General features: G+C 40.6%; 1 pseudogene; it reads left to right on the top strand.

Moving 5' to 3' along the window:
- The first annotated feature begins 211 nt into the window (after positions 1 to 211).
- LOC107780359 (F-box protein CPR1-like) lies at positions 212 to 13,702 on the top strand (annotated as a pseudogene).
- The last annotated feature ends 957 nt before the right edge of the window (positions 13,703 to 14,659 follow it).

Genomic DNA, 14,659 nt, shown 5'->3' on the forward strand with positions numbered 1-14,659 from the left:
ATTGTGGTGGGGTGGAGTTGTGAAGTGATTGTGGTTGATTTAGGGGGAGAGTTTGTACTTCCATGGGATAAGAGATTAAATCATAGTTCCATGAACACCAGGTGCTTGTGAAATTGTAATGTGACCATGGTGGTGGTGAAGTCTGAGTAACCACCCAAGGTTCATACAACTCAAACCCTCAATAATAGTAGCCCTTATTTTGTCAGGTACAATGCATCAATTAAGGAAAAGACGTGTCATAGGTTCCTCCGCTAGTGGGCCAGGAAGTTCATCAAGAGCTCGAGCTCAGGCTAGTTTGAGCCAGTTTGACCGCACTCGGTTTGTCTCCAAAGCGGCTCAAGATCGGTTTAAAGAAAAGACATCCAAGAAGCTGGTGCCTGAATTACACATTGACAGGCATGCCTTGCGGGTTGAATGCCCAAGTATCTATGAAGAATTGAGGAGGCGTAAGCTGGACATCTTCATTGATGAACCGGAAGTGGTCAATGTACTAATAGTAAGGTAGTTTTACGCGAACTGTCTAGACCATGTTGATAGGGTGGTCACGGTACGAAATATCTCGGTGGATGCGTCACTTAAGGCTATCCAACGAGTGTACATGTTGATGGTCTTTAATGGAGAGATAGATTATTACCAAGATTATCAACAGCCAGCTGTCTGGTGGCAATGAATTGTTGAAACAATCTATGTGGTTGGCCGAGATCCAATATGGATAAAGCCAAGATTGACCTTGAACTCCCAATCTCTCACTTGGGGATTTATGTATTGGCTAACAATCATCAACAGTCGTTTTCTACCTTCCAGTAACACTACATATGTTAATGGATCAAGAGCTATGGCGATTTATTGTTTTGTAACCCGCCACGATTTTGATGTGGCCCGGCTCATTCATGATGAAATGTTCATTCACTCCTCGAAAATACTCAAAGGGTTATTCTTCCCTTCCCTGGTCACCAAGCTATGTCGCGCTTCACGAGTTCCTGAAAATCCCATAGTAGATGGGAAGTTGCCATTAAAAGTCTCGTTCAAGGCTAGAAAAATTACAGTTGGGAAATAGCAGACTATGGCGGATAATGATGATGCCGATGATGATGATGAGGAATCTATGCATGCTGCCGCCTCATCGGGGCCGATTGCTGATAAGGAAGGCCCATCATAGGCTCGCCGGATTACCCGGATGACTACATTGGAGCAAGATATGGCTGGCCTATGCACTTTGGTAAATGACCTGAGTACTAGAGTTGACAGTTTGGCTACTCAAAATGCTAGGTCAGAGAAAAGGATCATGGGCTTGCTTCGGGCGCTAGGACGAGCGTGTCACTTCGATCCTGTCATCGTCTCCGATCAGGACTGAGCATCAGGGTAGTCCTCTTAGCTTACTCTGCTATAAATTCTTTGACATGGAATCTCCACAACTTGATATACTCTCGTACAATCCTCAACATTTATCAATCTTCATCTTAATCGCCCTACAACCAGAAAAAACGAATTCATTCTTTTCAATCGCTCCATCAAAGTAGAACCTGACAGATTAAAAAATGACATATCTATTATTTACAGTGATAATGACGATGATCTTAACTCCGTCTTTCCAGATCTAGATCGTCCATATCTTACCTTCAGTTATTACTATGCTTATAATGAACTAGTCGGCCCTTGCAATGGTTTACATGCTTCGATGGATTTTGAAGTTATTATCTTATTTAATCTAGCTACTAGAAATTACGTGCCACTCCCATCTAGCCCCTTTGTTTACGTAGAAGGTTTCAATCTCTCCATTGTAGGTGGTGTTGGATTTGGTTTCGATTGGATCGGGAATGACTCTAAGTGGATTAGGATTTTAGATGTTTTTAAGGATACTGATTGGTCTCCGGACGTGATAGATCAAAACATTGAGGTTTATGATTTGCACACTGATTCTTGGAGAGAATTCCTAGAGTTCATTGGTTGCCACATTTTGAGATATTTCATACATGAGCCTTTCATTGGTATGCAGATATAGTTGAGCAATGGTAATTCTTTGTTTTGACATGATTATTGATATATTTCGCACCATGATGATGCCTGATTCTTGCAAAGACTACGATGTGAAATGTTATAGCCTTGTAATCTTGAACGAGTCCCTAACATTAATTTGTTACCCCGATTCATATGGCGAGACTGATCTGACACAAGATTCAACGGATGTATGGATAATGATGGACTATAGTCTACACGATTCATGCACTAAGAAATACATAATTAGACCTCTTCCATTTAAATCCCCACTAACAATTTGGAAGAATCAATTATTGTTTCTTCAAAAAAAAAGTGAATTTCTTATTTTCTTGTGATCTTATTTCGAATGAAGTCAAGGAGTTCAACTTACAAGGGTATCCTCAAAGTTTGCGCATTATACTTTACAAGGAAAGTTTGATTTCTATTCCAAAAAGAGTACTAGATCATCTTAACTTAATGAATACCTGTCAACGCCCCCTTTTTCCCTCCTAAAAGAAGGCGAAATCGTGTTTAAGACATTATGGGTAAAACAACTCTTATTCCCTTTTGAGAAATCGGGTTATGAAATTTGAAGAGTTGCCAAATAATGATTATAGTGCATTAGGACACTTTTAGAGAGAAGAAGAAGTTTTTTTAAAAGAAAACCAGACTTCGGGTAAGGGCTTGAGATTATCTCGAGGGGAAGGTGTTAGGCACCCCTCAAGATCCACTAGTGTGGTTCCCGGTCGTACTTAGTTGTGACTTTAAGAAGAGTAGAAGTAACAGACAATGTTTGCACATAAGGAATACAAATAAGTTGAAAGTTTTGAAATAAAAGAGAGAAAAAAGACATAAGTGGTTTTGGAAAGAAAAAGATTGATTGAAGAAAACATTACTTCTAAGAATACATCACATCATATAAATAAAGAAAAAAATCCTACGTTTAAATACAATATGGATCACCTTGGTGCAATACCCAGCAATCATTCTCACATGTGATATTAGCGCACTGGTCATCATATCCATATTATACCCTTCCCACCCTGTTAAGGTGTTAAAGCGCATTTAGTATCGTTTACTTATTGCATGCTAATACCCGTCCCGACCTATCAGTCCCAGGGTATTAAGACTTCTAATCCTAAGAGGGAAGAAAGGGATAGGGCCTTTATGGAGTTTAAAAGATAAAATTCTAGTTTCGACATTCAAAACAATATCAAATAAAGGGATGAGTAAACAAGTAAACAAGGCTCAAATAAACCCCTAAAATCAGATAACACTTAGCTTAGCATGTCTTAGCATATACTGATTTGGTCTTAAGTTAAAAATTAAGCGGCGAGCGGACTGGTTCAACACATATATTTAGACAGAAAGTCTGCATTAGGCAGCCCGAATCCAATTGTCAGAAATTGAAGTATTTTAAGCGAGTCAAAAAAAGCACTGTTTTCAGAAAGGACCTAACGCAGAATAGTTTAAGATAGAAGGTTGAAAATTTGCAGAGGTTCAGAGATGACTTGAAAATCAGCAGAATTGTTTAAGTGAAACTACAGTAGAGTGATGAAGAAAAGTTTACAAAAGTGAAAAGACCTTAAAGGAATAGTGAGTTAAAGGCTGTTTTGAAATAGTAGCTTCATGAGATGAATAAATTCAGGCAGAGGGTTAAAGGAACCGTTTCAGAAAAAAAAAGATGCAAGTTTAGAAAATTTAAGAGCATTGCATATTTGTAAGAGTTTCAAAAGCAAACAGATTTGGAAGAGTTTTTGTTGACAAAGTTGAAGCCAATTGACAGATTATTCCTACTTAAACACATTAGGCGAGTTTGAGCTCCGATAGGCATGGTATCTACGTGATTGAATTTTTAAGGCTTGTTACTGTTATTAAACCGGTAAAGGAATGAGTATTTGATTACCCTACAGTTTGTCTAGCGTTTATGGATTTCCTATAGTCATGATTTCTATATGCAATTGGTTACATGAATATTAGGGCCTATAGGCAGGATTTCAAATGATTTGCAATACAACTGAACATGAAATCTTATAGACATGATCTCTAAATGATTGAATGAAAGGAATGCAAAAGCCTATAGACATGATCTCTAGGTGATTGAATGAAAGGAATGCAAAACCTATAGACATGATTTCTAGGTGATTTATACGTTTAACCTATAGGCATGATATATAAATGATTAAACAACAATATTGATCCTATAGGCATGGTATCTACCCTTTAACATATGCAAGTAAATATAAACCGCCTCCCATACCCTTTTACTTATACTCCCCAAGCTCTTTTTTTTCAAAAATATCACAGAACCAGAAGAAAGAAAGGAAAATAATTAAAATACATCACAGCCTACAGCTAGATCCGAGCATCCTAATTCAATCTTAATATCCAATAACATGTGTTCCACCAAATCCGGATTCCAGAATCCAAGGCCTTCTCTTATTCAGAGTGTTTCAAAGTTCCAAGGAGCTTCAAGAGCCCAGGCAATGCTTACACTCTGAAGAGTAAATATTGTAACAGAATAGTGCAATGTGTGGAATTACCAGCCCTTAGGCATCCAAGTTTAGAGGGAACTCTAGGGTCCCTAAGCATGGCTTACCATAGGGAGACAGAACTTAAAGAACTAATAATGAGTGTAGAATGAGGTGATTAGAGGAAATCAAAGCAAAGGATGGTCATACCCAGCCATGGGTAAGACTGGCACACCCCTAATCCTTTACTTGATACAAGCAAATAAAAGAGCAGACTTTCAGAAGTCAGACAAGGGTCTGAGTGGTGATTAGGATACTACCAGACCCTAGTCAAGGCTCAACACATAAAAGGGGTTAAGGGCATGGGACTGGTTTGAGTGAAAGGTTCAAGAGAATCTGGTTCTAAGTCAAGGGTAGCAATAGGCTGCTACCTTGACTTAAAACATACTCACATACAGGGGATTAAAAGGAAGGGGATCACATGAAGCATTCATATAAATATCAAGAAAAGCATAACAGAACTTAAAGATGCACAAGCATGAGGCATGACAGACTAATGTATAGCCATTTAGTACCAGAAAATGTGTAGTTGAGAGGTCATGTAGAAGGGAGAAGTAAACACATAGTTTTAGAGAACAATATTTAAATTGTGGAGACCTACCAGTTGCAAGTTCCAAAAAACAGAATAAATAGAGCAGTGAAACAGCCACAAATCCTTTAGCAAACACTTGAGGAAAGCAAAGAGATTCCAAAGTCTAGCCTTGGCTTTCAGCCGGCTAGTCAGAACAATAGCACAAGTAATAGTAAAGAAGAGAGAGCTTTGAGTGTGTGTGTGTTTTTGAACTCAGTTGTTCGTGAGTTTGAAGAGAAGGAGTAGGGTATTTATAGTTTGAAAACAGGTGGTAAGTAAGGCAAAATATAATTCAATACCAATTAGAATTAATTAGAAGAGGGGAATTCCTTTAATTAAGAAATTCGAATTTGAATAGGAGAGGGCAGAGTTGCATTTAATGAAAGAAAATCAGTAACACATGGTGCAATAAAGGGTAAATACATAGGAGAAACCTTGTAAAAATACACGGTTAGATAAATAAGGTAAGGGTAAAATCAATCAATCACATAGTAAAACAGGAATCAAAGAATCGAAAATAATGAATTAAGTCAGAAAACAGGTCCAAATCAAACAGGAAGAGAATCAAATAAATTCATATAGAAATCAATCCCAAAAAATAGGGTTGTTTAGAGAGGAAAAGGTCTAATTATAAAGAGTGTATAAATTTAAACATGCGTGGCTAGAATTAAACGAATAGTGCAGTCATGTGATCAAATAGAAAAACATAGACATGCGAAAATCAAGAGGTCTTGCAAAGCTTAGCAAGAATCAGAAACATGAGAAGAGTTTAGGGTTTTGGAATCAGACAAGAAGCAGCACAAGAATCAAACAATTGTGCACAGATGGTTGGAAAACCCCCCAAAATTTAGGGTTTCTCCCCACAACTCACATGCAAAGACGAAGCATAGAAGATCAGTCAAAACAAACTCAGAAAAATCCAAAGAATACAGACAGTTCATGTTAGCAAACACAGTAAAAGAAATCCTTAGAAACCCTTGGAAAATGCACATAAACCATAGTAAAAACACTTAGCAAAGTAAATATATAAAAAAATTGCAGTAAAACAAGTAAAAGATCACGGAAACCCTAAGTTTTAAGAAGATGAACAGTTTTGAAAGCCAAAAATCGAAAAGATGTGGAAAATACTTTAAAATCTTAGAAAATAATATAGAAATAAAGTAGATCTTAGAGAGAAACAAAGAAAACCTCGAGGGCTTAGGGTTTTAGAGAAAACCCTAGAAAGTGAGAAAGGCCTGGAACGGACTGGTCCTGAATCGGAGATGGACTCACAGGGCTAGGACTCGCCGGAGATGAGCCGGAAAGGGCCATAGAACTTGAATCGTAAAGATTCTGAGCCGGGGTCTTCAAAGTCCAATTCTAAAACCTCGAGCAAAAGGAGCATAGGGGTATATGGGGGTAGGTACAGGTTGCTCAGGGTCTGAGAGGCTATGATTTCCGGTGGAATAAGGTCGGAGACCGGTGAAATAGGCTAAGGTTTTGGAGGGGCTTGGGAGCGTTTGAGAGACGAAGGGGATACAAGGGCGGCTGCTGAAGAGAAATAATTAGGGTTAGGGGGCTTGTGGGTTTAATTAAAGCAAGGCGGATGAGGGCCGTTGATTAGAATAATCAACGGCCATGATTAAAGAAAAAGATCTGGGCAGGTTTATTTAATAGGGTCTGGGTCGGGTAATTGTTGAAATAGGGTCGTATAATTGGGTTCAATTTGGGCTCGGATTTGGGTTTAATTTAGGCTATAATTGAAAGTAAAGAGGCTACAATTTAAATAGCCAATTTCCCCATTTTGAATTTATAAAAATAGTAAATGGTGTTCAAAAATCAAATTAAAAATACTGAGTTAATAAACAATGCATTAGTATTAATTTAAAAATATTAAAAATGATTTTGTGATTAACAATGCTATTAAATCGAGAAATAGGCTAAAATTGCAATTTTATGCAATTTTAGCTTAAAATACCAAATGGAGTTGTAAAATTATGTAAAAATCATGTAAATTATTTTTTTGTGTAAATGGGAGAATAAAATAAATTATTCACCAAAATGAAAAGTTTTGGGAATAATTATTGGATTTTATAGTGCAAAATAAGCCATAAATTGGTTTTAAAAATCTTTAAAAATTTGGGAAAAATACCAAAGCCTTTGGGGATGCTTGTATATGTATATACATGTTATTTTGAAAGTATTTTGAGCATAAATTCATAGGGAAAAATTGGTATCAACAGTTGCCCTTCTTTACCCGGGGAGGATGAAAGAATTGTCGGGTAAAGATAAGATGGCCAATTTTGACCGGAGATGGCGATTGTAAACGGATTTGGACCACGCTTTGGCTTCCGAGCTGCTTACATATCCCTGGTTTTACAGGAATCAGGCCATATGTAGCTCAGGTACCATTGACGGAATATACCAATGGAAATTCGAAAAATAGATGCGATGGTTAGATCTAAGAGGGTGTCTGGAATCGAATAGATGGTGGAGAACGGAGCGGGATCGCTTCTGCTGAGACGGCCATTCGCTAGCCGGTGTACCTGTACATGAGCAGATGCACATATTGTGCGTAATTTAAACATGATGCAAATTTCCGTTGGACCATGAATGATGTCTTTGGACGGTTAGGATGACGTCCTCAGACTATGATGTCCTGGGCCATGAAGAGCATAAAATAAAGATTTGCAGGCCATGAAATGGTGTTCTCGGTCTATACAGATGGTGCCTCCGAACTATGACGCCTTCGAATAAGTTGTCGATTTTTCAGCCCTTAAGAAGATGGCAATCTTTTAGTCGAATGAATGCAAAGAGTGGCAATTTTTCAGCCAAGGCGAGAATTTGAATGCAGGAGGCGATATTTCAGCCGAAGTGAGAATTAAAATAATGTGGCGATATTTCAGCCATGTAGGATGGAGACAGAGCTTAGTCTTGAAAGGCAGATAGATAGCCTTATGCAATATGGAGGTAGAGCTTAACCTCGAAAGGCAGAGAATAGCCTTATGCAAAATATAGATGGAGACAGAGCTTAGTCTCGGAAGGCAGATAGATAGCCTTATAGAGGTAGAGCTTAACCTCAAAAGGCAGAGAGTAGCCTTATGCAATATGGATGGAGACAACGCTTAGTATCGTAAGGCAGATAGATAGCCTTATGCAATATGGAGGTAGAGCTTAACCTCGGAAGGCAGAGAGTAGCCTTATGTAATATGGATGGAGACAGAGCTTAGTCTCAGAAGGCATATAGATAGCCTTATGCAATATGGAGGTAGAGCTTAACCTCGAAAGGTAGGGAGTAGCCTTATGCAAAATGCAGATGGAGACAGAGCTTAGTCTCGGAAGGCAGATAGATAGCCTTATGCAATATGGAGGTAGAGCTTAACCTCGGAAGGCAGAAAGTAGCCTTATGCAGGTGATGATGGAGGTAGAGCTCAACCTTGGAAGGCAGATAGATAGCCTTATGCAATATGGAGGTAGAGCTTAACCTTGAAAGGCAGGGAGTAGCCTTATGCAAAATGCATATGGAGACAGAGCTTAGTCTCGGAAGGCAGATAGATAGCCTTATGCAATATGGAGGTAGAGCTTAACCTTGGAAGGCAGAAAAGTAGCCTTATGAAAGAATGCAAATGGAGACAGAGCTTAGTATCGAAAGGCAGAAAGTAGCCTTATGCAGTGCAGGAATGTAAAGGAGCAAATAGTAGTAATTTTCTTAGCTGATAGGCGGTTGCGATATCATGACTGCTGGGGAATGTTCGGTGTAGATAGTAGACCTTTGTGAGTTGAGTGATTGTTTCGAGGGTTTTGACTTTGAAGAGTGAATGTGTTTTGCATTGCGACCTGAGTTCCTGCATCCAAAGAAAAATCATGAGTTCTGTAAAGGGGAAAGGTTAGTTTGTATCCCTTGGCTCCTGATGTTACGTATCATTGGGGTAGCATTGCTAAACGATGGTGATGCAAATGATGTTTATGCATGATTCAGTAAATGTAATGTAAGTATATATATTTTGAAAAAAAATGATTTTATTTTGGATGAACCAACAACTACAACGTGGTTCAAGACATGGCAACCTTGCTTGCTCCGAAATTGTGAGGGTCCTCTTCAAAATCCTGCCCCAGTTCAATGGGCTGGCGCTGCTGACGGCTGTGCTGAATACTGAAAGTGGATCGATTCCAGAATTTTGAGGGTCCTCCTCCTCAAAATTCTGCCCCAGTTTACTAGGTTGATGTTGATGCGAAAGCCGACAAACTGAATTCAAAATTTTGAGGATCCTCCTCAAAATTCTGCCCCAGTTCCAATAGTGGGAAAATGGAATTAAAATGTGACCGAACCCATAAGGCTGCCTACGTATCCCCTTTTAAATGGGAATCAGGTCAGGCGTAGTTCAAATTACATCATAAAGAAAAGCATACGATCAAATGTAGTATCTCTTTACTGCGTCTGAGTTTATCGGCTTCGGTCAGATGTCTCCGTCCATTTCTGCAAGAATAAGGGCTCCTCCGGTTAGAATTCGGTGAACCATGTATGGACCGTGCCAATTGGGAGAGAATTTCCCTTTGTCTTCATTTTGATGTGGAAATATCTTCTTCAATACCAACTGTCCTGGTGTAAACTTCCTTGGTTTAACTCTCTTGTTGAAGGCTCTGGACATTCTATTCTGGTATAACTTACCATGACAGACTGCATTCATCCTCTTTCCATCTATGAGGGCTAACTTCTCGTAGCGACCTTTTACCCATTATGCGTCATCTAACTCGGCTTCTTGTATGATCCTTAATGAGGGAATTTCTACCTCAGCGGGAATGACCGCCTCTATACCATAAACCAGCATGTAGGGAGTTGCTCCGGTTGATGTGCGGGCTGTGGTACGATAACCCAATAAGGCGAATGGAAACTTCTCATGCCATTGTTTGTGCCTCTCGATCATCTTCCTTAGTATCTTCTTGATGTTTTTGTTGGCCACTTCTACGGCTCCATTCATTTGCGGTCTATAAGCAGTAGAGTTTTTGTGTCTGATCTTGAATGTCTGACACATTGTTTTCATCAGGTCGCTGTTAAGATTGGAACCGTTGTCGGTGATGATTGACTGTGGAATTCTGAACCGACAAACAATACGGTCGCGAACGAAATCTGCTACCATCTTCTTGGTAACTACTTTGTATGATGCTACTTTAACCCATTTAGTAAAATAATCAATTTCTACCAAGATGAACCTGTGCCTGTTTGACGCGGCAAGCTCGATTGGACCGATAACATCCATTCCCCAAGTGGCGAACGGCCATGGTGAGCTTGTTGCATAAAGCTCGTTTGGAGGAACTTTTATCATATCTGCATGTATCTGACAGTGATGGCACTTTCGGACATACTGGATGCAGTCTGTTTCCATAGTCATCCAAAAATATCCTGCTCGGAGTATCTTCTTTGCTAAAACAAAACCATTCATGTGCGGTCCGTAGGTCCCTGAATGTACTTCCTCCAATAACTTAGTTGCCTCCCTTGCATCGACACACCTTAGTAAACCCGAATCAGGAGTCCTCCTGTACAGGATTCCTCTGCTGTGAAAGAAATTACTGGATAGTCTCCGAAGCATGCGTTTCTGGATAGCATTGGCAAGCTCTGGATATTCTCCTGTGGTCAAATACTCTTTGATGTCATGGAACCATGGTTTCCCGTCGGCTTCTTCCTCAACCTGAGCACAATAAGCTGGTTGGTCATGAATATTGACCTGGATGGGGTCAATCAAATTTGTATCTCGATGCTGAATCATAGATGACAAAGTGGCAAGTGCATCGGCGAACTCATTCTGTACCCTGGGAATATGCTAGAATTCCGTCTTTCTGAACCTCTTTCTCAATTCATGTATGTGATGCAGATAAGGGAGTATCTTGGGATTCTTGGTTGCCCATTCTTCTCGAACCTGATGTATGAGTAGGTCCGAGTCTCCGATTACTAGTAACTCCTGAATGTTCATATCAATGGCCAGTTTAATCCCTAGAATGCAGGCTTCATATTCGGCCATGTTGTTGGTGCATGAGAACCTGAGCTTGGTAGATACCGGGTAATGCTGACCGGTTTCTGATACCAGGACTGCTCCTATGCCAACTCCTTTGAAATTTGAAGCTCCGTCGAAAAACAACCTCCAACCATCATAGGATTCTACAATATCTTCTCCTATAAAAGATACTATTCATCGGGAAAATACATTTTTAGGGGCTCGTATTTTCCATCTATGGGATTCTCGGTGAGATGGTCCTCCAAGGTTTGCCCTTTGATTGCCTTCTGGGTTACGTAAACAATGTCGAATTCACTTAGCAAGATATTCCACTTGGCGAGCTTTCCAGTGGGCATGGGCTTCTGGAAGATATACTTTAGAGGGTCCATTCTAGATATGAGATAAGTAGTGTAAGCACATAAGTAATGCATCAACTTCTACGCGACCCAAGTCAGAGCACAGCAAGCGCGTTCTAAAAGAGAACACTGGGCCTCGTACGGTGTGAACTTCTTACTGAGATAGTAGATGGCTTGCTCCTTTATCCCTGTTCCATCATGTTGCCCCAAAACATAACCAAATGCTCCATCCAACACTGCGAGATAGAGCAAGAGGGGTCTCCCTGGTTCAGGCGGAACTAAGACTGGCGGCGTAGACAAGTATTCCTTGATTCTTTCAAAAGCCTTTTGACATTCATCGGTCCATTTGTTGGTGGCATCCTTCTTAAGCATTTTGAAGATGGGTTCACAAAAGACAGTGGGTTGAGCTATGAATCGACTGATATAGTTGAGTCTTCCCAGGAAACTCATCACGTCCTTCTCTTTCTTTGGAGGCGGCAATTCTTGGATAGCTTTGACCTTTGATGGATCCAATTCTATTACTCGGCGACTCACGATGAAACCCAATAATTTCCAGCAGGAACCCCGAATGCACACTTGGTGGGATTCAGTTTCAAATTGTACCTTCTCAACCTGTTGAAGAACTTTCTCAAGTCTTCCATATGATCTGCAGCTTTCCTGGATTTGATGATGACATCATCCACATACACCTCGATCTCTTTGTGTATCATGTCGTGAAAGATGGTAGTCATGTCTCTCATGTAGGTAGTACTAGCATTTTTCAATCCAAACGGAATCCTTCTATAATAATACATTCCCCATGGCGTGATAAACGCCATTTTCTCTACATCTTCTTCAACCATCCATATCTGATGGTACCCAACAAAACAATCAATGAATGACTGCAGCTCATGCTTGGCGCAGTTGTCGATCAAGATGTGTATACTCGGCAAAGGAAAGTTGTCTTTGGGACTGTCCTTGTTGAGATCCCGGTAGTCGACATAGACTCTAACATTCCCATCCTTCTTCGGTACCGGCACGATGTTGGCTAACCATGTCAGATATTCTAGCAGCCTGAGAACCCTAGCTTTGACTTGTTTAGTAACCTCTTCTTTAATCTTCAAACTTATGTCTGGCTTGAACTTCCTGAGCTTCTGCTTTACCGGCGGCCATGTAGGATTTGTTGGCAACTTGTGAGCCACAATGGATGTGCTGAGGCCAGTCATATCATCATAAGACCATGCAAAGATATCCTCATACTCTTTTAGGAACTCTGTGTACTCTTTCTTTTCTGATGGCGACAAATGTGCACTGATACGTGTTTCCTTGACATTCTCAGTATCACCCAAATTAACGACTTCGGTCTCATCTAGATTAGACTTAGGCCTATTCTCAAAGTTTTCGACCTCTATGACAACCTCTTCTAGTATATCATCCTCTTCTGAATCTATATCTGTTTGTTGCATTTCCTCGTTACAAGTCACAGTTGTTGGTTAATCATCAAGATATGTAAGAGCAACGCTGTGTAAAACAAAGTAAATGATAGAGAAAAGTAATAAGAGTACAATATATATTGAATTTGAAATGCTTTGATTGAAATTCATAATCCTTCGAGACATCAGAGCTCTTTTGGAAAGTAAAGACAATGCTGAAAGGAAAAGCGACTAAGAAAATAAAGATGCGATATATGATGCTCGTTCAGCCTTGCTACCCCGAAGATGTCCGGGCACTGGTGGTCCTGACCGACCAATTGGTGAGGCCTTCCCCTCGATTCACGGCTTGAATGGAAGGTCCTTCCTCCCCTTACTCCTCGAAGATAACACAACAATCCATATCATCTTCCAGAAACAGGTTCTTTATTACTGCTAGTGCCTTGTCTTCCTCTAATCCATACAAAGTGTCGGCTGGCTGAAAAGTCTGCTCCAACTGAGGTATAGGATTCTCAAACGGATAGTATGGTCCACGCCATGGAGGTGACCAGTGGTTGAACTCCTCCCAAGTGTACTCACACCATATGCCAAAAGTGGTACTGTGCTTCTTCAGCTTGATATGTTTGGTGATACCCTGCAGGTTCTTGCCAAGTCCTTTTCCGGGTTCATACCTGCTCCAATTCAGGATGCTTTCGATCTTGCTATCCCACCACTTGTCTTTGTCTACAGCATTGACCTGCTCGATGTGGTGGTACGTTTCTCCTCATATCCTTCTTCTGCCTCTGATCATCGGAATGGGTTGGCGACTGTATATAGGGTTGCTACCGTCGCCATGAATGATTACTTCCTGATGATTCCGTTCAAATTTTACAGCTTGATGCAAAGTTGATGCTACAGCCCCAGCGGCGTGGATCCAGGGTCGTCACAGCAACAAATTGTAGGATCCTAGTACGTCAATGACTTGAAACTCGACATCAAACTAGGTGGGTCCCATATGTAGGCATAGGCTAATTTTTCCAATGGTGGACCTCTGAGATCTATCAAAAGCTTTGACACTGATAGCCCCATTTTTGACCTCGTGCAATCCCTTACCCAATGTCCTGAGAGTTATCAATGGACAAATGTTGAGGCTAGATCCCCCGTCGACCAAGATTCTGCTGATGAAATGATCTTCGCATTGCACAGTGATATGCAACGCGTTGTTGTGACTAAGCCCTTCTGGTGGTAACTCATCCTCGTGGAAGGTGATCTTGTGGCTTTCCAACACCTGTCCCACCATATTCGCCATTTCGCCTCCTGTTATGTTGCTGGGAACATAAGTTTCACTTAATATCTTCATTAAGGCATTTTTATGTGTCTCAAAGCTTTGCAGAAGGGCCATGATAGAAATTTGTGCCAGTGTTTTGTTCAGTTGTTCAACGACTGAGTACTCCTTGGCCTGTATCTTTCTCCAAAGGTCATCGGGACCAGTTTCGACAAGATGTCCAAAGGCTTGCTTGCTGGACTCGGCTAAATGTTCTGGGGTGTATACCCTGACTGCTTTAGTCATGCCCTGTGTGGCGACCGCTTCTCTGGTATGTGTCTTCCCTTTCCTTCTAGCCTCAGCTGTGTAATCCCAAGGTATGGCTTTCGACTTGAATGTGGTCATGTCTGTCATGGAAACCAGAATGGACACCCTTGGAGGTAACACAGCAACTTCAAACGTTGCGGGTGACTTTGGAATCCCAAACTCAACCTCAATCGGTTTTGGCACCTTTGCAGGCAGTGCTTCAAACTCGAGTGGCACAGACACATTTACCACATCCTCCTTAGAAGGCTGAATCTGAACAACAATGGGATTGAGGGT

The sequence above is a fragment of the Nicotiana tabacum genome, unplaced genomic scaffold, assembly GCF_000715075.1.
Source record: "Nicotiana tabacum cultivar K326 unplaced genomic scaffold, ASM71507v2 Un00007, whole genome shotgun sequence".
Classification (NCBI taxonomy): Eukaryota; Viridiplantae; Streptophyta; class Magnoliopsida; order Solanales; family Solanaceae; genus Nicotiana; species Nicotiana tabacum.